This window comes from Schistocerca piceifrons, chromosome 2, assembly GCF_021461385.2.
Source record: "Schistocerca piceifrons isolate TAMUIC-IGC-003096 chromosome 2, iqSchPice1.1, whole genome shotgun sequence".
NCBI classification, from domain to species: Eukaryota; Metazoa; Arthropoda; class Insecta; order Orthoptera; family Acrididae; genus Schistocerca; species Schistocerca piceifrons.
Genome location: NC_060139.1, coordinates 112,065,312 through 112,089,923, shown reverse-complemented (window position 1 = coordinate 112,089,923; position 24,612 = coordinate 112,065,312).

The following is a 24,612-nucleotide window of genomic DNA, read 5'->3' as shown; positions in this document are numbered from 1 at the left end:
TCAATGCAGCTGTACACAGGATTTCTCTTAACTAATACTAAACGTAACATCATAGCGTTGCATCTACGAGGCGTAGTTTTAAGGAAGTGCCGTTTTCCAATGCAGTCGCTGCAGCGCTGCAGTCGGCGATCCACGCATGCGCACCGAGTTCCTGCATAAATTAATTATTCACAGACGCCATAAAGGAAACATTCTTCTGTGTTTATGTTTGTTTCTGCTTATCTAAAACACCCCAGATAACTGAAGATCCCACTGTGTACACTACGTGCAGCGGTTCGGTTTCTATGTACAAAAGATGTGATAAATGTCATTTTGTTAATTTTATGGAGGAAATACTACGAGCAACGTAATGCTAAGAAAAAGGTTTACAACCTTTATAGTTGGTTCCATTAATGTCTTGATGAAGTGCAAAGCGAGTGAGGATCGGTCGACACAGAATTTCGTACTGAAAGTTGTTATAAATGTTTAAGAAAACAGAAGCTTTATTATTTCGTCTTTTCTGACTTTTCTCACGTACCAAATAACAAACAACAACAAAAATAAGAGGTCAGAGCCACTACAATGCCAATAACAAAAAAAAAAACGGACATTCAGCGGCAGTCGGCAAATCAGGTGCAGATTTATATTTCTATTAAATTGAATTTTGAAAGCTGATAAGACAACACAGGTGTAGATAATGGGGAGCGGGCGTGGTAATTTCGACGATACAAAATCACTCGCATTCCCGTAACTTACTATGAATACTTTTATTCTCGCAGCGTATACACAGCGCGTGTAGCATAGAGAGCGTACTACTGAGAACTGATCTGACAAAGATACAGTTGTTCTTGCTGCGGTAAGGAAGCGATATTATTTGGGGGGGGGGGGGGGTGTAGAGCCAGTGGTTCTACGTCCCCACACAGGCTTTCAAAGCCAGTTTTTACATTATTCGTACATTCTGTTTAGTGGGCGTTAGATTTGGCTACACCAAGTTTCCCGCCTAATGTTTCGACTCCTAACATTGGAGCTACTTCAGAGGCTGCAATGACATTGTTAGTTCATTTTCAAACTGAAAACAAACTCGGCATCTCCGCTATATCGTGAGTGGCAACTTCCCTTTTCATAATATTGTTACACTCCATCCTGGATTTTCCACTGTTTGAAAACAAGCTCTGCGTGCCGAAAGCCACACTGACGGATCGTTTGTGACGTCACTCAACCACTTAGCAGTATGGCCTACAGTTGTCTGATTTCAGGCCCTCTTGTTGAAGTTGTTTTCTTGGTTTTTTTTATTTCTGTGGCGTCTCCATGCATCCTAGCATAGTAATGATTACACCTTGATAAAAATGAGGCTGTCTGCAGCATGTTAGGCAGAGAAACATGCCTTTCCTTATACCATGGCCTAGCGCCCATCAAAGAGAAATTACCGAAAATTTAGAAGTTGATCATTGATTAATAACGGTGAAAATTATATTGAAAAGTAGGTTAAGTTAAAAGTTTCCATATAATAACATAACAGCTTTAAAAAATGCGCGGGTGTTTAATACAAAAACAGCAGGGGAGAGTGTTGTACCTAGTGCGCCCAGAAATACACGAGGTTTTTGGTAGGTACTTCAGTCTAGTGACTGATTTTACAATCATATGAAGGAACGCTCACTAAAGACCGTCATAAACAGCTGCCTCCAATTTTTTACAGTTCTTATTGTTGTTAGACATGAGGTGTTTTGCGCAGCATCTGTAAATATTTCGCGTTCTGCACATTTAAGTGCTATATAATACACTAAAGCTGTCCGGAACATATTGCTAATTCCTCAAGTACAGAATTTTACCTTGGAATATGTTTCACATTTGGAGTCATTCTTGCAATTTCGGAAAAAAAAACTGCAGCAAAAAGTGGTTCAAATGGCTCTGAGCACTATGGGACTTAACATCTGGGGTCATCAGTCCCCTAGAACTTAGAACTGCTTAAACCTGATTAACCTAAGGACATCACACACATCCGTGCCCGAGGCAGGATTCGAACCTGCGACCGTAACGGTCGCGCGGTTCCAGACTGAAGTGCCTAGAACCGCTCGGCCACAGGGGCCGGCAAAACTGGAGCACTTAACAGGTGAATGCCATCATTTAAAAATGGAATGTGAAAATATATTAAACTTCAATTAGAGAAGCGGAAGTCTGAACGTATACCAAGGTACAACATTCTCCCCTACTAAAAGCAAGCCCCAAATTACACTGAGGTGACAAAAGTCATGGGATACCTCTTAATATCGTGTCGGACCTACTTTTGCCCAACATACTGCAGCAACTCGACGCGGCATGGACTCAAGTCGTTGGAAGCCCCTTGAAGAAATATTGAGGCGTTCTGCCTCTACAGCCGTCCATAATTGCGAAAGGGGTACTGGTGGAGGATTTTGTGGACGAGCTGACCTCTCCATTATGCCTCATAAATGTTCGATGGGTTTAATATCGGCGACCTGGGGGGATCAAACCACTGGCTCCAATTCTCCAGAATGTTATTCAACTCAATCGCCAACAATTGTGGCCCGGTGACATGGCGCATTGTCAACCATAAAAATTCCATCGTTGTTTGGGAACATCAAATCCATTAATGGCTGCAAATGGTCTCCGAGTAGAGGAACATCCAGTCCATTCGATGGAAACACAGCCCACTCCGGTATGAAGCCACCGCCACCTTGCACAGTGGCTTGTTGGGGTATGCGCCACACTCGAACCCTACCACCACTGTTACCAACTGAAATCGCTACTCATCCGAACAGGTCTCGGTTTTCCAGTCGTCTAGGATCGTCTATGATCACAAGCCTCGGGACAAACAGTGGTAGCAGTTACTTCTGCAAAATATCTGGCAATATGCGTGCGGAACGATTTGAAGTGGAATGATCATATGAAATTAATTGTTGGTATGGCGGGTGCCAGGTTGAGATTCATTGGGAGAGTGGTTAGAAAATGTAGTCCATCAACAAAGGAGATGGTTTACAAAACACTCGTTCGACCTATACTTGAGTATTGCTCATCAGTGTGGGATCCGTACCAGGTCGGGTTGACAGAGGAGATAGAGAAGATCCAAAGAAGAGCGGTGCGTTTCGTCACAGGGTTATTTGGTAAGCGTGAAAGCGTTACGGAGAAGTTTAGCAAACTCAAGTGGCAGACTCTGCAAGAGAGGCGCTCTGCACTGCGGTGTAGCTTGGCTCAAATGGTTCAAATGGCTCTGAGCACTATGCGACTTAGCATCTGTGGTCATCAGTCCCCTAGAACTTAGAACTACTTAAACCTAACTAACCTAAGGACATCACACACATCCATGCCCGAGGCAGGATTCGAACCTGCGACAGTAGCGGTCACGCGGTTCCAGACTAAAGTGCCTAGAACCACACGGCCACACCTCCCGAGGAGATCACGAACGTAAAATTAGAGAGATTCGAGCGCGCACGGAGGCTTTCCGGCAGTCGTTCTTCCCGCGAACCATACGCGACTGGAACAGGAAAGGGAGGTAAAGACAGTGGCACCTAAAGTGCCCTCCGCCACACACCGTTGGGTGGCTTGCGGAGTATAGATGTAGATGTAGATGTAGATGTAGAGGCGCTGTGGGTGATGTCGTGCTGTTGGCAAAGGCACTCGCGTCAGTCGTCTGCTGCCACAGTCCAATAACTCCAAATTTAGCCGCACTGTCATAACGGATACGTTCGTCGTACCTTCCACATTGATTTCTGCAGTTGTTTCACGTAGTGTTGCTTCTCTGTTTGCGCTGACAACTCTACGCTGCTCTCGGTCGTTAAGTGAAGATCGCTTGTCACTGCGTTTGTTCGTAGTGGGAAGCAATGCCTGAAATGTGGTATTCCCGGTATACTCTTGATACTATTGATCGCGGAATATTGAATGCCCATTCCGAATTGGAATGTCCCTTGCATCTAGCTCCAACAAACACTCAACGTGCACTCCCGCCGTGCGACCATAAACACACGAATCACCTGAGTATAAATCACAGCTCCGCCAACGCACTGCCGTTTTATACCTTGTGTACGCGATACTACCGCTATCTGTATATGTGCATATCGCTATGCTATGAGCTTTTGTCATCTCGGCGTAAGAGAAAATTGTAGCAGTTCATCCGTCTGTAGGATATATCCTTGCTCAGTTTTTGTGTCAACGTCTGATGAAACACAATCATATAGAGCGCGTCGGAAAACGCACGGTGCACGTGCAGTTCACGACCAGTACGGGGAAGCGGCGGCAGAAGGCCACAGAGGGTGTGCGTGCACAGGACTCGGTAAACACGGAGTGCGAAATTGCGAGATGAGCCGGGTTTCCCGCCGCGATAAGCGAGCTAAAATGTGCTTTTACTATCAGCTTAGCGTAATCACTGGTCTTATCGGAGAAAGCTTTATCTGCAGACACGCCGCGCCGAGGCCTTTGTTCCCATTCGCCCATATGGTACCAGGGCAGCTGCCGGGGCGATAACACGCGGCAAAATGTCCAGCTTCCTGCCACGGTGGGTAACGACAGGTGTCCCAAATAACTGCTCGCATCATCTGCTACCGAAGGAAAACAAGTGGTTTTCGCATTCGTCTGCACATTTCCCGACGGTCTATTTTTGATCTTTGTATGCCACGCACTTGCCGGACAAAGACCTCTAAGGCACGTGCATGACTTTTCCCCATCCATTATTTCCTTTCCGGTTTATCTGTCCAGACAAAGGTAGGTGGGGAAAAGCTCCGGAGTTTTCAGTTTATCTGATATTATGGTCAGTGAGGGGTAGATTTTCCCGCGACTTCAAAATGTAGTCATAGGTTGGGTTGTTACCCATAACGCATCGAAATTCCAACTCTGTCTGATGATTAATAAATTACAGAGAAATTTACAATATAACTACAACAAAAACTGCGCGATTTTATCCCACAAAATGGGATAAAACCTCGCAGAGTTGGCCTTTGCTCCATTTAAGATACACATGGATAAAAATGGACGACTGTATAACAAAAAATCTTGAAATAACATTTTGTAACATTGCTGTAGTCAAGCTATCCAACAAAATATTGAACAGAAATGTTTCATAAATTTGAAAATAACCCTTAAAAATAATTGTACAAAAACAACACTTTCTCATCCATGAAAGAAAATGGTTGAAATGGCTCTGAGCGCTATGGGACTTAACAGCTGAGGTCATCAGTCCCCTAGAACCTAAGGACATCACACACATCCATGCCCGAGGCAGGATTCGAACCTGCGACCGTAGCGGTCGCGCGATTCCAGACTGTGGCGCCTAGAACCGCTCGGCCACTCCGGCCGGCCATCCATGAAAGGATTATTAGTATTAGTAAATTAGTATTAGTAAATTAAAACAGTTCCGTTACTGGGACTACGTTATTTAGGTCTCTAGTAAATAGTGTAGTTTGTTAGGCCTTCTGATCCTTACATAAAGTCCCAGGCCATTCTTCTTCTTCTTCTTCTTCCTCGGATACTTCTTCGCTAAGCAGTAAGTTCATATCTACACTGAAGCGCCAAAGAAACTGGTATAGGCACGCATATTCAAATACAGATATCTAAACAGGCGGAGTACGGGGAAACGCCTATATACAACAACAAGTGTCTAGCGCAGTTCTTAGCTCGGTTACTGCTGCTACAGTGGCAGGCTATCAAGATTTAAGTGTGTTTGAACCCAGTATTATAGTCGGCGCACGAGCGATGGGACACAGCAACTCCGAGGTAGCGCTCAAGTGGGGATTTTGCAGTACGGCAATTTCACGAGTGTGCCGTGAATATCAGGAATCCTGTAAAACATCAAATCTCCGACATCGATGCGGCTGGAAAAAGGTTCTGCGAGATCGGGACCAACAACGAATGAAGAGAATCGTTCGACGTGACAGAAGTCCAACCCTCCCGCAAATTGCTGCAGATTTCAGTGCTGGGACATCAACAAGTGTCAGCGTGCGAACCATTCAACGAAACATCATCGATATGGGCTTTCGGGGCCGAACACAAAGCTTCACGCATCGCCTGGGCCCCTCAACACCGACATTGGACTGTTGATGACTGGGAACATGTTGGCTGGTCGGACGAGTCTCGTTTAAAATTGTATAGAGCGAATGGACATGTGCGAGTACAGAGACAACTTCACGAATCTATGGATTCTGCTTGTCAGCAGGGACTATTCAAGTTGGTGGAGGCTCTGTAATGGTGTGGGGCGTGTGCAGTTGGAGTCCCTGATACGTCTAGGCACGACTCTGACAGATGACACGTACGTAAGCATCGTGTCTGATCGCGTGCATCCATTCATGTCCATTTTGCATTCCGATGGACTTGGGCAATTCCAGCAGGACAACGCTACACTCCAAACGTCCAGAATTGCTACGAAGTGGCTCCAGGAGCCCGCTTCTGATTGTAAACACATCAGCTGACCACAAACTCTCCAGACATGAACATTATTAAGCATATCTGGTCGTTTTGCGGCACTTCTGCAAGCTCGCGTGGCCCTACACGATATTAGGCAGTTGTACCAGTTTCCTGGGCTCTTCAGTGTGTATATGAGCTACTGTCATAATGTGAAAAGTCTGAAGCTGACTCTGCAAAATAATCAACTGGCTATCTGATCTGATTTCTCCCTTTTTTAGACTTGAGTAATGAAATCTAACTTAAGCCATTTTCTTTCTTTAGCACATCTTTCCTTCTCATTGGCATGTTTTTCTTTTCCTATGCATTCTTCTATTCGTTCTTTATTGGGTGTCGACACTAGAAGCTCGGATTTTAATGCTTTGTCTGAAAGTTTACTATATATCTTTATTTTAGGCAGCGGAATTATATCTTCAGGCGTGATAATCTCACGCATGGTGTGTTGAATGCCATCTTTTGCAGGGGTTATCACTGATGTATTGTCGCCACACTGGTAGAGCTGCGGGGATTTACCCCAAAACAACTGCAGGGATTTGACCTACATCGCCATTTTCTAACAATTGCGCCATTGTTGATTTTGGGGACTAACTTGATATTTATTTCTATGAGAAAGCGAAGCTTAAACGCAGTAGTTCCAAAGAGCGAGTCGTAGAATCATCTTTTCAAATTCTACATTATACGATGTTCAGGTAAAACATGAGAAAAGTTACATGTAACTAGGAAAATACAGACTTACCTCATTTTGTTACCTCTTGAGCGACCTGGCGGGACGAACGTCCATGAGACAGTAACTTCCAATAAGACATACCTGTCAATCCACGATATTTATAGCTCAATTGACGTATAATTTGCAATACAATTATGGTTTCCTTGGAGTTGACAGTAAATTATCCTAATGATTTGGATGGCATATGAATAATTATTATGTAGTATTCGAAGAAATTTGCCACTATGTTGAACTGTATAACGGAAAGATAGGGAGTCATACTAGTTTTTTCTACAGCCATGTTGTATGTCTGAAGTCTTCGATTGATGATCATTGTGTTGATAAAACGGTACTGTTGTTGAGCATTGTGTAGGGAATATAGACATGTAAAGTAAAATTCTATACGTAACAGGTTTTGAGAACTATCAGTACGTACTTTGAAGTAACTGTTTATTACTGGTAGAAGAAAAAAGTTTTATAAAATTTCGGTGAGACCATTTTGTAGCAAAAGTGGCGCATTGTCAGAAGAGAGTACGTATTCTGGGTTTCCTGGCGGCACGGTTCTACTGGGTTACGGTTAACAGGTGCTTTACGGTCTGGGAGAGAAACGGCGCGGCAACGAGAAGCGTACTCCAAGACTGATATACGCGAGACAGTACGATTCTTGTGGGAAAGGGTTAAATTACATATAGAGGATGGGCGAGAAGTCATCGTACCCCATAGTATCGAATGCTAATTGATTGGATTTGTCTTAGCACAACTATTTGCCTACGTATTAAGTGCCCAATATATCGGTATGTTCCCCATCATTCTGTAAACACACTCCCGTACGCCTTCAAGTTCTTCTTGACATATTTTGTTCATGCCCGGTATTATAGAGCGAAATGCATCCTCAACACCACGGCGCAGTTCTTCCTTTGTAGAACAACGGTGTGCTAACACATGCACCTTACGGACGGCCCATAACGAGTTGTCAGGTGTGACGAGGTCAGGATTTTTGGTGGCCATTTCACGGAAGCTGATGTTACTGATGAACCACGACCTACCCACCGTCCTGGAAAGCGTTTATTTACAGGCAGTAACTCGCGCACTGAAAGAAAAGGTTCAAATGGCTCTGAGCACTATGCGACTTAGCTTCTGAGGTCATCAGTCCCCTAGAACTTAGAACTACTTAAACCTAACTAACCTAAGTACATCACACACATCCATGCCCGAGGCAGGATTCGAAACTGCGACAGTAGCGGTCGCGCGATTCCAGACTGTAGCGCCTAGAACCGCTCGGCCACTCTGGCCGGCCGCGCACTGCAACAGCGTATTGCTGCAACCACGTGCGTTCTGTGAGGTCCCCTTATCTGAAGCTGGTGTATTAACCACGTTTGTAACATGTGTAAATAATCTGCGCCAATCACAATCCCTTCAAAAAAGTACGGCCCAAGCAGATGTTGTGACGTCATCGCTGTCCATATCATTCCGTGAGGCGGGTTCCTTTCTAACTCGTTTGTGTAGATTCTCTTTGTCCCAAACTAGAATATTTCTTGCATGGAGCCGCGATAAATGGCACACTTATCTGAAAACATAACATTGGCACTCTTCACTGTATTTGGGAACAGAGGTAAGTCAGGGCATGCTAAAACGCACCCATTCGGGTCTGTATCCGGTAATTCGTTTACGAACGTTGGCAAAAAAGCATGACCTTAACGCCTTTTTTTTCATGTGATCTCGCATTGTTGTTGTGGGTATACTGAGTTCCAAAGCACGTTTAGGTGTCCACTTCACAGCAGACTGTTCAATCGAAGCAAAGACTCCGCCATGTGTTTCTTCTCGTGTCTTCTTCCTTCCGTTCCGCGGCCCATCTTTAGCACTGCTGAAAGTATATCCCGATCCTCAAGTGTTGACTTTCGCGGTGGAGCCTTATTAAACCTTCCTTGGAATACTCCCGTAATCTGTCTCATTGTCTGCCGTGCGTGTTGCCGTTCGTGCACCCACACACTTGTCACTAAGCGCTCCTCGGTAGCGCAACTATGAACGCTGTCATCCGCTATGGCTACAAATTAAAACTCGACTGCAGCTGCGACTGCGAAAACATGTAAACGTGAATGCCGACATTTGACTCCAATAACGGATTAGAAGTAACATAGCTACCAACATGCACAATAACATTTGACACTAAATTGAGGTTACAGGGGTACGTGGATTTCTCGCCCACCTTGTAGACTCACAGTGAAATTCTGACGGAACACGGACCAAATGCGCCCAGCCACAGTGAATGGTGCCACCATAGTGGTCAAGGCAGGACAGAAGTGGCTCATGCTGATAGGGAAAGCAGGCCATCGATGTCGACCACAGATGTAACATCCAGGCAAGGGAGGTACTGATTCGCAGCAATCGTAGATTTACTGACGATGAAGGCGTTCTCATAGCGGTTCTTCGAATGGCGCCGCCACCAAACAGCGGATGTCTATCTCGAGAAACTGAACGGATACTAGAATGCACCGACCGTTGTTTGTACTGCAGATACCTAGTGCAGCGTCTGTGGTGAGAATTAAGTGTGACATATCTGTGTCACTAGTTGTGTAGTACATCTTTCATAATGGGAATTATAGTTGCAAGTTTTTGAGGTCAGAACAACAACTGTGTAAGCTGTAAATATTTTTTGGTTTAATGTTGCAATCTTATCACAGAAATACACGCATTTACACAGTTTACAATGTGGCAATGCATCTCGTTCTCAGAAAGTGAAATAATCCTAAGCCCCACAATCGTAAATTTTAACTAGAAGTTTCTTTACAAAATTATTCTTTCGACTACGTCATGATGTTGGCCAGTACTACGATGAATCATCCGATTCCGGTTCAGAGTTCGGTACTATTTAGGATGACAATCAAGTTTACGGAGGATGGTTAGTTTTGTGACAAGCTGAACAAAAGATTACCCAAGGTCGGCAAGCTGGTGAACCAACAAGTGAAGTGTTCAGATCCAGAAAATCGTCTTTGCAGTCAGTGGAGAGATGTTGCTCATGATGGTCGTTTTGGTGTGAATTCTCTTGCCCCGAACATGTAACGAGCATGCAGTTACTTGAAAGACAAGATAATAAGACGAATGAAAGTCTACAAAACTGAACAAAATGTCGTCTTGGGGCTATGTCACGTTTTAAAACCCCTCAGTGCAATTCAGCATCGATCCACATCAGATAGGCAAACGATGACATTTAGAGAATGTTTTCTCCAAAATGGCGCCAGAGCTGGGAACAACATCAAGGTAACGTTCTCGCCTCTAACTATTTACCAACGGGCAAAATGGGCGGTTTCAGACCCACTTCATTACAGAGTCTCGATTCTTTTCTGCGAATTCTCATGCAAGATGGTAGTGTGGCGGAGAGGTTTCCAACGGGGAATGAATGGAACGGGATTACCAGTTCCGGCATTTGCTTACAACCAAAGAAAACATCCTAAAACTCTCGTTCAGAACAGAGGGACTAATAACTCTTTTTAAATTATTTGTAGACCGTTCCCGCCATTGTCCCAGAAAAAAATTGTATGTACAGAGTGGCCAGAAACAATCTGAAAACTTGTAGAGGCGTTGCAGGGGAGGTTGTGCTGAGAAATAACTATCAAGAAAAAAATCGATACGTTGCGCCGTTTCCGATTTCATTATTTAGCCAATCAGGTCGTCCAGTGAGCAAATTCAGGCAGCCTGCCAGAACAGCGTCGCCAAACGTGTTCTTTGTTTGGTTTCCTCAAACGGAACAACCGTAGCTTTTGCTCACCTAACTTAAATTTATTTCTTCCGATAAAGGCACCTTTTAACTGGTAATGAACATCTGAACAAGTGATAACTCACGGGGCCACAAGTGTCCGTGCATTATCGCATTTTAGTTCGTGCAAGGGCTTGAATTTGCGCGTGCGACGACCTGACTGGCTAACTTCAATGCTAAATAATTCGGAAACGACGCACGTATCAAATAACAGTTATTAGAAAAACCTCCTCTACAAACACCCTTACAAGTTTTTCAGACTGCTTCTGACCACGCTGTATATACTTATGGTATATCTACTTATTCCTTCTTTTACTTATTCCTGGCCTTGGAACGGGACGTAGTTGTACGTTATCTGCTTCATTGCTCAAAAGCCAAACGAAAGCCGGCCACGCCGCATTTGTGTGTATGTGGCCGGTTGGCAGAACGCCTAGGAACCGTAACTGCAGGCGAGGACTGTAAAACTAAGAAAGCCTTTAGGAGCGTAGGCACGGGCGATTATAATCGCCAGCGCGTTTTGACACTGCTGAAACAAACATTTTCTTGAGTGTCTCACAGGCTAAGTAGATAAGCACGTAACTAAATGTTCTAAGATTCAAGGTTTAATCCTCAATCGGAGCTAAAATTTATAGGTCATTTACCCTGTCCTTCAACAATAGCACCAGTATAATATCTGAAACATATCGAGTTGCTCTGTGGTTCAGCATTTACGTTAGAGAGTATGTATCCCCGAACCTGTCATTTCATTGGTCAGAAAAAGGAAACTGACGCCAAATAGGGACGTAGCCTTGAGACGGTTAAAGGGTTTAGTTGCAACAAAACATCTAAAGGGATGAGACGATCTCTAGAGCACAACGGACTGTCAGCATGGCGAAGACTGCTGTGTTATCTCTTACCGCGACAACAGGGAACGGCGCTGTTACAGTGGTGCGCCCTACCTACAGTGCTGGACAGCAGAGTGGTGCCACGTTCTCTTGTAGAGACAAGTCGTGGTTTTGTGTACAGGATCACAATGGAAGTATCCACATGTGGAGGCTCCGTGAAGAAAGAACGTTTGTCAGATTGAATTAGCCTTTGTCATACGGGCCCAGTACTTGATGTTTTGGTATGGAGTACAACTGAGTACGAAGCACTACCGCCTCTGGTTCGCACAGCCGATAATTTGGACAGCAACTGTTACGTTTCTGACTGTTAATGCCAGTGACTTTAACAACATAATACAAAATCTCACGTTCTCCATGCTGACCTGACATCCCTCAACACAGAGGGTGATCGACTGTTGACCGGGCCAGCTCTTTGTCCAGATGTCTCTCCCATTGGAAACATCTGCCTGTGGATTGACGACAGACTGCCACACTACTGCTGAGCTGTCACTACAGTTGATGAACTCTAGCATACACTGCCGATGGAGGATTTTCTGTACAAACTGACCTCTCGACTATGTCCCGTTAATGTTCGATGGGATTCATGTAGGCCGATCTGGGAGGCCAAACCATTCGCTGACGATGTTCTTCAATCGACAATATTGTCGCCCAGTGACAAGGCGCATTGATGTTTGGGAACAGGAAGTCCAGGATTGGCTACAAATGGTCTCCAAGTAGCCGAAAATAACCATTTCCGGTCAATGATCGGTTCAGTTGGATCAGAGGACCCAATCCACTCCGTGTAAACACAGCGCACGCCATTATGGAGCTACCACCGGCTTGCACAGTGCCTTGTTGACAATTTGGGTGGCTGGTCCCGGCAGAGATTCAAGTCCTCTCTCGGGCATGTGTGAGTGTCTTTGTCCTTAGGATAATTTAAGTTAAGTAGTGTGTACGCTTTCAAATTGGTAATGAACACATTACATATCTGGCCTATGCAGACGACATTGCACTATTAGCATGAACACAAGAAGATCTGAAGAGAAGTATCCAGACCTTGGAGTTATTGGCAGCTAGGATCGGTCTACAAATTAGCTCTGAAAAGACAGAGTATATGACCATAGGAAGAAAGATCCAGAACTCTCAAGATTTAATTGTGAACAACACCAGGTATAAACATGTGAAAGAGTTCAAATACCTTGGATCATTTTTTACAGAAGTAACATCAACTGAAGCAGAGATAAAAGCACGACTGCAGGCGGGAAACAGATACTATCACTCTCTAGTCCCTATATTAAAATGTAGAAGTGTCTCGCAACAACTAAAGCTACGGTTGTATAAGACATTAATAATGCCAGTAGTACTTTATGGTTCTCAAACCTGGAGCACTCGAAAACAAGACCTTAAGCGACTGCTAACATTTGAAAGGAAAGTCCTCAGGAAAATATTTGGACCAGTCAGAGATCAGACTACTGGAGAATGGAGAAGACGCCATAACACTGAATTAGAAGAGCTGTACAAGGAGCCTAACATCTTGGGAGTGATGATGAGAAGCAAAAGACTGCAATGGGCTGGACATATTGTTAGAATGGAGGCAACAAGATGTCCCAAAATCACAATGGACTGGATCCCGTCAGGCAGCAGACCTGTGGGAAGACCTAGAAAGAGGTGGATCGATGGAGTGAGAGAAGACCTGTTGCAGCTGGGAGTCACGGAAAACTGGAGACAGATAGCAGAAGACAGAGACGGATGGAGAGTTCTACCTGTGGTGGCGCGCGGTCCTCTGGGCCTGATCGCGTGAAGAAGAAGAAGAAGTGTGTACGCTTAGGGACTGATGACCTTAGCAGTTAAGTCCCATAAGATTTCACACACATCAGAACTTTTTTTTTTTTTTTTCAATTTGGGTCCATTGCATTGTGTGGTCTGCGCCACACTCCAACCCTACCATCAGCGCTTAACTACATAAATCGCGACTCATCTGACCAGGCCAGTCGTGTAGGATCCAACCGCTATGGTTACGAGCCCGGGAGAGGCGCTGCAGGTGATCTCGTGCTGTTAGCAAAAGCACTCGCGTTGGTTCGTTTGCTGCCATAGCCCATTGACACCAAATTTTGCCGCACTGTCCCAACGAATACGCTCGTCGTACGTCCCACATTGATATTTCACGCAGTGTTGCCCGTCTGTTAGCACTGACAACTCTAAATAAACGTCGCAGCTTTCCGTCGTGAAGTGAAGGCTGTCGATCACTGCCTTGTCCGTGGTAAGAGGTAATGACTGAAATTTGGTATTCTACGCACACTCCTGACACTGTCGATCTTGGAATACTGTATTCTCAAACGATTTCCGAAATCAAATATACCGTGCGTCTACCTCCAATTGCCATTCAGCGTTCAGAGTCTGTTAATTCCCGTCGTGCGACGACAATAACAACGGAAACCTTTTCACTTTAATCCTCTGAGTGAAAATGAGAGCTCCACCAATGCACTGCCCTTTCGTATCTTGTGTACGCGATACTACCGCCATCCGTATATATGCATATCACTATCCTATGAATTTTGTCTGGAATAACATGGCCACAAGTATAATCCAATCTTCCTAAGTTGAACTGAGCGCCCAGCCGGGATAGTGCATCGGCTTTTGCCAGAGATGGCAGGTCTAAATGTAAAAATTTCGCACCTTGTATTTCCCGAAGTCGCCAAAAATGTAATCGTGCCTTCTTCTTACCGTAGTTCAAATGGCTCTGAGCACTACGGGACTCAGCATCTGAGGTCATCAGTCCCCTAGAACTTAGAACTACTTAAACCTAACTAACCTAAGGACATCATACACATCCATGCCCGAGGCCGGATTTCAACCTGACACCATAGCGGTCGCGTGGCTCCAGACTGAAGCGCCTGGACCCGCTCGGCCACACCGGCCCGCCCTACCGTAGTGAAAACGGAGGTAGGTAGATGATATAGTAATTTTATTTGGAGGAACGGACAACTAAATAGACATCCTCCACTCCATACCCTATATGAAATATTACTTTTGCAATCGAACTTGAACAACATCATAAAATATTTTTTTACATCTCTAAATCACAAGAAATGGAAGAATGCACAAATTCAACATCTACCGAAAACAGACAACCAGCGATTGTACAGGGTGATTCAAAAAGAATACCACAACTTTAAAAATGTATATTTAATGAAAGAAACATAATATAACCTTCTGTTATACATCATTACAAAGAGTATTTAAAAAGGTTTTTTTTTCACTCAAAAACAAGTTCAGAGATGTTCAATATGGCCCCCTCCAGACACACGAGCAATATCAACCCGATACTCCAACTCGTTCCACACTCTCTGTAGCATATCAGGCGTAAGAGTTTGGATAGCTGCTGTAATTTCTCGCTTCAAATCATCAATGGTGGCTGGGAGAGGTGGCCGAAACACCATATCCTTAACATACCCCCATAAGAAAAAATCGCAGGGGGTAAGATCAGGGCTTCTTGGAGGCCAGTGATGAAGTGCTCTGTCACGGGCTGCCTGGCGGCCGATCCATCGCCTCGGGTAGTTGACGTTCAGGTTTCATAACTAACCTTTTTCGTAGGACTCTCCATACAGTTGATTGTGGAATTTGTAGCTCTCTGCTAGCTCTGCGAGTCGATTTTCCTGGGCTGCAAACAAATGCTTGCTGGATGCGTGCTACATTTTCATCACTCGTTCTCGGCTGTCCAGAACTTTTCCCATTGCACAAACACCCATTCTCTGTAAACTGTTTATACCAACGTTTAATACACCACCTATCAGGAGGTTTAACACCATACTTCGTTCGAAATGCACGCTGAACAACTGTCGTCGATTCACTTCTGCCGTACTCAATAACACAAAAAGCTTTCTGTTGAGCGGTCGCCATCTTAGCATCAACTGACGCTGAAGCCTAGTCAACAGCGCCTCAAGCGAACAAATGTACAACTAAATGAAACTTTATAGCTCCCTTAATTCGCCGACAGATAGTGCTTAGCTCTGCCTTTTGTCGTTGTAGAGTTTTAAATTCCTGAAGTTGTGGTATTCTTTTTGAATCACCCTGTATAATACGTAATATCTCTTGTCAGTCAAAAGCACACAAGAAGCATATTTTCAGACCCGTATAGAGAGACTAATAACGCATCCACTGACAAAAGAAAGCATAATATCTGATAATAGCTGAGTTAAAGACACTAAGAGGGACAGCAAAAACAGCAATCCCGCTCGGTTGCTCATGACCGCGCAGTTGAGCGCCCCACAAACCAAACCAATCCCACCAAAGTCGACAAAATTTACATCAGACGACTACACACAAATGAAAATAAAATAAAAGACAGTATTACCTTGAGGAGGACAAGTTATAGCAAACATACAAGATACCGTGTCATACCGTATAGGCGAAAATTTTCAGTTAAAATGAGAGTTGCACTCCAGAAAAGCATCCTAAAAATGGGCTTCACAAGGCAGAAGACAATGTGATGACAAATTTGTGGTCACATAGTAAAATCCTGTAAATTTATGTGCTCACCTGTTTATAACTTAAAATGCTATAACTGTGAGAAAATTTGCATTTATTTCAGTGAACACTAAATAGAACAAAACAAAACACAATGCCTATCAGTCCTACATATTGGTTAACACAGTAGATCATTAAATATTTTGTAAAAAATAGATTTTTTCACATGTATAACGGAACAATCTCACATTATTTTAAGCGAGCAGACCGATCACAAAGAAATCATCGAAAATTTCGGTAATTTCCAAGAATGATTACATATCGAATATGCCTAACGATACATGTCGAACGTATAAAACTCGATTCCGACCACACGACTCTGGTTGCGTGAATTATGGTAAATGTGCATTGCCGGAGGAACATACGAGTTCTCGATTTCTTTTGTGAATAGCAGTGAGTGAAAGCTTTGGAGTTTCAACTGCCGATAATCTCACATGGCGGAATCTAATTCCTCGGTTAAGTGCTGTGAAAAATTGTTTGAAATTTTATTGGGACTTCGGATTACTTCCAAATCAGGATAACAGCAATTGTGCAGAATGTCATGGACTAATCTCCGTGAAACTTCGCAAGGAAGATACGGATGCTAATTTTCGTTTGCAATTGTAGTGCACCCGGTCTTACAAAAGAACATCTACAAGAAAAAACACATGGTTTGAGAGTTCCAAGTTATCCATCAAGAAGAGCATCATTTTAGTTTGTTGGATAAGAGACTGTACGCAACAAGAGACAGCTTCTGAAACACAATGTCCACGAACACCGTCTGCGGGTACTACGGTTTCTGCCTAGAAGACTGTTATATCATAGTCCCGAACGAGTGTTCCAAAAATGGTTCAAATGGGTCTAAGCACCATGGGACTTAACATCTGAGGTCATCAGTCCCCTAGACTTAGAACTACTTAAACCTAACAAAGCGAAGGACATCACACACATCCATGCCCGAGGCAGAATTCGAACCTGCGACCGTAGCAGCCGCATGGTTCCGGCTGAAGTGCCTAGAACCGCTCGGCCACCTCGGCCGGCAGAGTGTTCCAGTCTGTGGACAAAACAAGGTTGTCCAAAGAGACGAATCGCATATAGATAGTTACTCTGAAGTACCAGAGAGGATGACCGTCGAAAAATGAAATTGAACTTATTTGGGGACTTGGCAGCATTGAAATATACTCCCGCAGGTGCTTTTATTGTTCGAGTTTATTCGGCGGGGAGGAAAACTTCAGCCTCTCTCTAAGTGCTAAGCACGAAAAGTGAGACCAGACGGCTTTACGTCATACAACACTTTCATGAAAGATTTTCAACGTGTATTTGTAAATCATAACCTAATTTGTGTCATCGGACAATCCGTCTGTCCACACAGAAAACATCGAACGCCTGTGGAAATCGATCAAATCGGGGCGTCCATGAGATAAGGACGAACTCTACCTCCTCCAATACCTATATTTCCACAAGTTGATGTTGCGTGGAATAATTTACCTTCCTGGTACTCTCCCGAAATTTGTGACTGACGTAACAACAATGTACACGGGTTATGTGAAAAAGGATTGTTGCTGGCGGCTTATAAAATTTGAGGGATAGTGCATGAATCAAACGTGGCTGATGAGTAAAGTAAATAAAGTTACTACTCTCATTTGCAATTACTTAGTAAATGTTCGTCTTTTGTCGTTGCTCTAGTGAACGCTGCAAACAGTTTTCTTAACTCGCGCCACCATAGTCGTGTGATCGACAGAGTCGCACGTTCGATGTGTATCGTTAGAAGCCCGCTCTAACAGAGATAATAGAAATTAGAAGTAGCATTAAATATATTCTATGATTTATAACAAAAATAATCTTTGCATGTACAGCAATTGCCAAAGTAAATTACACACATTTCGTAAAAAATCGTTTTATTACGTGAACATTACGAAATATTGTCACTGGGATACGCTAGAGAACATTAAAAATAAAGAAAGTCAAATTACAATGAATTGAAAACTCGTAGATTGCTGATGATGGGTGACGCTTGACACTAGTCTGGTGAAATAAAATCCTATCACAAAGCAGCTTTTGTAGAACTGTTAATTAATAAGATGACATAATCACAATATCTTTGTAAGTGTTGCAGTTTTAATTTCCACCTCTTTGTTTATGAAGTACAGGTGTCAAGACCCAAAGGCTTACATCAAGGAAAAAATTCCCTAAGCGAACTGTTATTGCGACAAATTGTCACCGACTAATCCGAATGTCAGTCCTTGACTGCGCCCAGGAAGCGTGGATAGTTCTAGATCAGCCTTCCCTATTCCACGAAGAACGGTCTGAAGGCTTCGGCGCTCGTATGTGGCATCTGGAAGCCGTCCCTTGAAAAATGCTGGCTGGCGCGGTGCCCATGCGTGCGTCACGATCTCGCCTTACGTTAGTCCGACTTCCGGCTGACGTGTGGGCACCGACGCCGACGAAGGCTGTAGCGGCGGTATGTTGTCTGTATACATCACGGGCACTGCTGTCTTGTTTAGTGGTCAAGTCATTCCTTAACAATGACCGAAGTGGCGCAGTGGATAAAAGAACACCGTACTCCTATTCCGGGCGAATTGTATCGCTCTCCGACCATCCTGCTTTAATTTCTTGATGCAATAATTGACCAACAGCCGTACGTATTGTAGAAATTTATTTTATGAACTTCTTATGTGCTACCAGTTTCGGCATTACACTGATGCCATCTTCAGGCCCCACACGTCATAGTCGTAAAATCGCTATACACGAATCGTTAGGCAACAGAAGTTCATAAAATAAATTTCTACAATACATACGGCTGTTGGTAAATTATTGCATCAAGAAATCCATGCCACCCGTTGTCCCATGGTCCACAATGGATCAACGAAGATCCTGCTTTAAGGTTTCCCTAAAGAACTTCGGACGACGGTCTGGGCCTGGCTGAATGAGCAATGCCCAAAAGCCAAAAATACATTAAAAAAGAACTACGCCGGGATTGTCTGTTTAGATCAATCGATGACGGATTTCCTGTTGTTGTCAAATGGAGGTAGACATCATCACCACTGTTTTCCAGGCCGGCCGCAGTGGACATGCGGCCAGTCGACAACGATAAGGAAAGAGTAAGAAATGAACAACGGATGCCTCTTTGGGCCGGCCGGTGTGGCCGAGCGGTTCTAGGCGCTTCAGTCTGGAACCGCGTGACCGCTACGTCGCAGGTTCGAATCCTGCCTCGGGCATGGATGTGTGTGATGTCCTTAGGTTAGTTAGGTTTAATTAGTTCTAAGTTCTACGGGACTGATGACCTCAGATGTTATGTCCCATAGTGCTCAAAGCCATTTGAACTGTTTTCCAGTCCCAGTTTCCCGGGTGTGGCGTACAAGCGCTCGCCATCTCCTTCAGTTCTCATACATCTTCTGCTCCAGGACAATTTTCCATTTATGTCCTTTCTTCTTCACATTTGATCTTACAATCTCTGTCCAGTGTTTTCTTGGTCTTCCCCGTGGTCTTCTTCCTACGGGGTTCAGCTTGAAATACCTTTTTGTCAGGTCTTTCCCTGTTCATTTTCATAAAGTGTCCTTATCATTTATCTTTATGGCACTGGTATCAGGAATCTCAATATCAGCTGCTTTTCTATTCACCTCATTCCTGATTTTGTCCTTTCTAGTTGTCTGGTTCATAGTTCTAATGAACCTCATTTCTGTTGCTTGAATTCTGGTGAGGTCTTTGTTTAGAAGGGTACACGTTTCTAAACCATATGTTAGGACTGGTATGAAACAGGTGTAGTACACGGTTGCTTTTGCTTTTCGTTCCATTTCATCGTCCCTGAGAATATTTCTGATTGACTGTAAAAACTGGATGCTTTCTGTGTCCTGATGAGTATTTTCTACTTAATGGTGTTGTGATTCGAGGTCATGCTTCGATGACTCCGACGTCGATGGGACATTAAATACCTCTTTTTGTTTATTGTTGTTTCAACTCCATACGAAAGGGCGAGCTGGCACTGTAAAAACCATTATTCCGCTAAGGGTTACAGGATGAATATTTAAAAGATGGTTTAAGGTATATAAAAGCAGATGACAATAAATGACATTTTTATTTAAAAAATGCGATGGTAAACAACATTTACTATTTTTAAAAGTTTATAGATGACTCACATTAGAGTGAAAATACGAGGGCTACCACAAAGTACATTACGTTTTGGAATTAAAAATAAATAAAGTATTGGAAAAAAATTTATTATATACAGATGAAAGCCACACTTAAATACTACTTTTCTACATAGTTGCCATTTAAATTAAGGCACTTACCGTAGCGATGGACGAGCTTGGAAATTCCTTCGTCGTAAAATTCGGCCGCCTGCGCCTTCAACAACGTGGTTACCTCTTCTTGCAGCTGTGCGTCGTCATCAAAACGCTGCATAGACAACCACTTCTTCATTGCTGGGAATAAGTGGAAGTCGCTCGGTGCCAGGTCGGGACTGTACGGCGGATGAGGAAACAACTCCCACTTAAAAGATTCGAGAACTTCACGAGTGGCATTTGCCGTGTGGGCCCGGGCGTTGTCGTGAATCAGCAAGATCTTTGAGCCCAACTTTCCCCTGCGCTTGTTTTGTATTTCTCTTCTGAGGTTGTGCAGAGTTTGGCAATACCTTTGAGAGTTTATTGTAGTGCCTCTCTCCAGGAAATCCACAAAAATCACACCTTTTCTGTCCCAAAAGAAGAGGTAACCACGTGGTTGAAGGCGCAGGCGGCTGAATTTTAACGAAGGAATTTCCAAGCTCGTCCATCGCTACGATAAGTGCCTTAATTTAAATGGCAACTATGTAGAAAAGTAGTATTTAAGTGTGGCTTTCATCTGTATATAATAAAAAAAATTTCCAATACTTTATTTATTTTTAATTCCAAAACTCAATGTACTTTGTGGATAGCCCTCGTATAATGACTGATGATAATGTGAATAACGCTATAGTGCAATATACAGAGTGGCGCACGAAATGTGTTACCAACTGTTTCTTTCACAATTTACGACGCACATTAGATATCCCACTGGGATCTCTACAGCAGTACCAGCAGAGCTTGGAAAAACGAATGAATTACGAAATGACGTGTAATTCACGATACTGCCGCTAGGAGAAAAATAAGCAACAATGACTGACAATGGAAGACTGACGACACAGCAACGATCGGCAATTGTGTTACTTTTTCATGAAACGAAAAGCTTTGTTGTGACTCAGAGGCGTTTTCGACACCAGTTTTACACACGATGGGTCGCTTGCAAGAAGACCATCCACAGGTTGTACAATAAATTTGTACAGGAAGGAACAGTATTGGAAGTGAAGCGACCTCGATCCAAGCCTGTTTGTTCGCCAGAGAATATTGAAGCGGTATGAGCTGCTGTACAGAGAAGTCCCGGGAAATCGTGTAGAAAGGCAGCAGTCGAACTAGGAATATCCAGACGCTCCGTTCAAAGCATTTTTTAAAAGTGACCTCCATATATGCCCATACAAGATGACCTGTGCACAGAAGCTCACTGAAGAACACAAGCTGTTTGCTCAGTGGGCGGACCGAGCGAGGTGGCGCAGTGGTTAGCACACTGGACTCGCATTCGGGAGGATGACGGTTCAATCCCGTCTCCGGCCATCCTGATTTAGGTTTTCCGTGATTTCCCTAAATCGCTTCAGGCAAATGCCGGGATGGTTCCTTTGAAAGGGCACGGCCGATTTCCTTCCCCATCCTTCCCTCACCCGAGCTTGCGCTCCGTCTCTAATGACCTCGTTGTCGACGGGACGTTAAACACTAATATTCTCCTCCTCCTCAGTGGGCGGAGGATAAGGATGAAACTCTCAACTACGTTTGGTTTTCAGACGAGGCCCATTTTCATTTAGACGGTGTGGTTAACAAACAAAATGTACGCCTTTGGGCCACTGAAAACCGACAAGTGCTTCATGAACGACAACATTATGCTCCGAGGATTACAGCGTGGGCAGCAATTTCCAGTCACGGACTTATTGGACCCTTTTTCTTTGAAGAAACTGAACAGCGAGCGTTATTTGAGCATGCTTCGCAATAGCTTCATTCCACAGCTTCTTGCTACTGCCTTGCCCTTCAACCCGCAGTGGTTCATGCAAGATGGAGCAAGGCCACATGCTGCAAACACTGTGTTGGAGTTTTTACACGAGCATTTCGACATGCGGATCATTTCACTCAGGTTTCCAGGTCACTTCAATGACGGACAAATTGCCCACCCAATAGTCCAGACCTCAATCCATGTGGGTTTTTTCTTTGGGGGTACCTAAACGAAAAAAAAAATTCCCGAAACGTCCGCGTGATTTAATGGAGCTCAGAAGACTTATTCTTCAAGCTTCCAGTGAAATTACGGAAGACATGTGCCGTAGGGTAATCACTAACTTCAGTTACTTTTGAATGCATTATGGGAACAGCAGTGATCAATGTCTTATAAATAATTACTATTAAAAACAGTCTTGATCACGATTTATTTAACAAGGTGACCGGTTTCGACCACTACTGTGGTCATCTTCAGACCTATAAGTTGTATACAAAGCTCTAATTAGAGGGCTACATACATTAAACAGAATACATAAAGTTATAAAGCTATACAACGTTGAATTACCATTGAGTAGGAACCTCTTTCTGTTGGAGAATCACTACTGGAGAAACCAGTGCACGTCTTACTATATATAATGGAGGCTCCACCCACTTCTGACTGCATGATGTCATTATTAACCAATGAGTTATAAGTCGAATTACAATTTAAAATTTCTTAGTTAAAAGAACATTGTCAAGAATTAGAAATAAATACACGCTAAACTTAGCTTATTAAACAGCTATTGTCAATTAAGAAGCGTTAAAAATATTTAAATATGTAGGAAAATGAAATTCGGTTTGGCAGTACATGGGTTGCCCTCTCAAGGCCTGTCAGTGAACCATTTGGAACCATTGGTTGCTATGGTGAAGTTAGACGCCGTTGCAAAGATGATGCAGCAGGCTTCTTTCACTGAAGTTAAAAAATAAAAGATAAAAGATAAAATAAATAAATTATTTAAGAACACAAGCGTGACAATAGCATTTAAAACTAATAACCGCCTACAGATGAAACTGAAACACACAATTGGAGACTCAAATAGATGCCAAAAGTCAGGCGTTTATAAAATAATATGTAATGACTGTGAGAAACAGTATATTGGCCAAACTGGCCGTAACTTTTTAACACGTTTCAAAGAACATACTACTGGTACTGCACGCATAAAATCAATATTTGGTCAACATCTTGATGGACACAATCATTCTGAGGGTTGCATTTCTAGCAATTTGAAAATATTACATACTGTGCCAAAAGGACCACTGCTAAATACCTTAGAAGAAATTGAAATTTTTTCACTTCACAAAAGTAATCCATTATCTGTTTTAAACGAACAACTTCAGTTCAAAGACAAACATTTCTTTGAGCTTTTCGATGATCTGCTTTAGAATGTTTACTCTTCTGTTCTTTGGTTTAAAAAGTTAAAATATATATATATATATCAATCATAAAGACTTTTAGCAAATATTTTATCTTTACATTGTAATTGTCTTTTACCAAACATTATTTTATGATTGACTATATGTTTTAGAATTTTTGCTTTTATGCTTTTAGACTGCATATTGCTAATTCGTATCGTTTTTTTTTTTGACACTGGTTCATAATTTTATCATTTTTAGAGTCTTTCATTTTTATTTGCTTATATGACTGGCATGTAAACAGAGGAATAGCAATGCATTAAATGAAAAAAAGGCTCATGTAATCTACATATCAACTTCATAGATAATATTTCATATATACGGACAACTACTTCGTATCGTATTTGGGCAGCATGTAGTATACATGTCAGCTACAGATTATTGTAGCTTACTCTTTTCGTTTCAATAAAGACAAGTTGCTACTCAATAATACATCGTCTGACGCCACAGTCTTTGCCATTCCACTTCGCAACAACTTCGTTGGAAAGAAGCCTGCTGCCACATCTTTGCACTGGTGTTTGTCCTCACCATGGCAACCACTAGTTTGACTATCGACTTTACAACAACTTCAGTGAAAGAAGCCTGCTGCATCATCTTTGCAACGGCGTCTAACTTCACCATAGCAACCAGTGGTTCCAAATGGTTCACTGACAGGCCTTGAGACGGCAACCCATGTACTGCCAAACCGATGTTCATTTTCCTACGTATTTAAATATTTTTAACGCTTCTTAATTGACAATAGCTGTTTAATAAGCTAAGTTTAGTGTGTATTTATTTCTAATTCTTGACAATGTTCTTTTAACTAAGAAATTTTAAATTGTAATTCGACTTATAACTCATTGGTTAATAATGACATCAAGCAGTCAGAAGTGGGTGGAGCCTCCATTATATATAGTAAGA